Source organism: Pectinophora gossypiella, chromosome 2, assembly GCF_024362695.1.
Source record: "Pectinophora gossypiella chromosome 2, ilPecGoss1.1, whole genome shotgun sequence".
NCBI classification, from domain to species: domain Eukaryota; kingdom Metazoa; phylum Arthropoda; class Insecta; order Lepidoptera; family Gelechiidae; genus Pectinophora; species Pectinophora gossypiella.
Window position 1 is genome coordinate 9,676,212 of NC_065405.1, and position 2,007 is coordinate 9,678,218.

The window sequence follows — 2,007 nt, forward strand, 5'->3', positions numbered from 1 at the left end:
AAAAATTGTTTGTTGTAGTCAGTTCTGGAATACGACCTCATCTCGGTCGCAGATAACTCCTCGACAATAAACCTAACACGAAGAGGCCGTAAAATTCTAATTCGAAGCGGGCGCCCCTTACCCCGCGCCCTCGCCGGCCCCAAGAGCCGTCCGCTGCGGTCGCCGATCCGCTGAGATTCGTTAATACATTCCTAGAACATCAACAATGGACCAGAACTCCACAAAATAGACGAATTTACAAATACATATGATTTGGGTCAAATCAATAAAGGAATAGCTAGCGAGTAAAAACTGATACGTTGAACTATTATTGTTTCAGTTTCTGATATTTGATACTTCTACCTGATAGCCGTAAACCTATCGTCTAGTTGATTTCATTTAAATTTCTGTTCTCGTCGATTCCGTTGTTTGCCGTTATGATTAGTAAAGTTACATTTGTTAAGTTTATTTAGTGGATGTGTTCTCACTCGGAGCAAACAAGACGCCAGCTACCTGAATCTAACAAACACGGAGCTAACGAGTGCTAAAGTTTAGATTGAATTTCTAAGGTACGCGTAAACTCGAGTCGACAAAGATCGTGTTGTTAGTTTTATTTGACGGTTTTAACTTGAAACTGCGCAATTTTGTATACTTAAATAGGTAGGTTGGTAATTGAAAACCATTTGCACTTACTGTTCAGGAGAAAATCATTAGCGTGCGTAGCGTGTATTCTTTTATAATCCATTACCTATTTACCAACCAACTGATGTATGATGTATCAAACTTTTCCTTTACCTATGACTGACATTGTAATTTTGTAAAATTTTGGTCTACGAATATCTCAATATTGTGAAAAGTACTTATTGGTCTAGTTCCAGAGCCGATATTCTATTGATAATGTAAAATCATTTTTTTTCTCAAACGCTAGGTGTTTACCTATATGACTCCAATATGACAAATCCATTTCAATGCGTTCGAACGTCTTTGAGAAGCATATTTTCTGTCCTTCTTCAATGTTTCCCAACAGTAACTAATTCGTGTCGAATTATTCAGTGTGGTGACAGCGTGATTGCGGCTAAAGTAACTAAATAGGTATCTGCTTCCATAATCTTTTTTGTAATCGGCCGTCGAGAGTCGTTGACCTTCCGGAGGCTGCCGGCTAGCGGACCTATGAATGCGCGGCCACCTCTCTATTATTGCCCTATAGGTATTTAGTACTTAATAGTACGAAGTGAAATGCACTAGAGTCGACAATACTAACTGCTCTCACGTGAATTTATACAGCGGGTAGTAACTTTCAACCTCGTAATTATGGTTAATTTAAGGTGTTATCATTACATAAATGGCATCATGATTGTCTGATAACTAGTCTTCAGTAGATTAATTAAAGTCGCTTTACGCCATTAGGTAAATTCTTTACATTAACGCGCGTTGAACTCTTTTCATAGGCGCCAGCGAAAACTCGGAAAACAACGTGTACATTTCCTGTGATAGCCCTGCAAAAGACATCAACGAAACCTATTTTATACGGCTTTTCTAAATTAAGATATTTTTTGTGTTTTTATAAAAAAATATGGCTACGGATTATGACAGAGAGTAACTGTATTATCGGGTTGGTATTAAATATTATACACTATGAAACTAACGTAGTATATGTCAGTAACACTGATGCTTTTCATTCAACTTTCAACTTAATTTATGGATTGTAAATAATTGCGGAGTAACAGCTGGTTTGGACAGATTTAAACCCGGTGTAACGCACGCACGCAGAAGCCGTTCATCACGGTGGCATTCAAGAAGTTTATGACGTCATGTAAATATTATTAGTCGGGAAATATTTTGTTGTTCGTTTCGAAGTCATACTACGGGACTATGGGAGTAGTGGCCTGGGTTGGGAACTTGGGAGTATAGTGGCGGCGGCGTGCTGACAATCACAAAACACGGCGCACGGCGGCCGCGTGCCGCGCCGCCGCCGCGCCGCAGCGCCGCGCCACTATTCCGCGCCCGCCTCTCGCCTTCCCTTCGCCG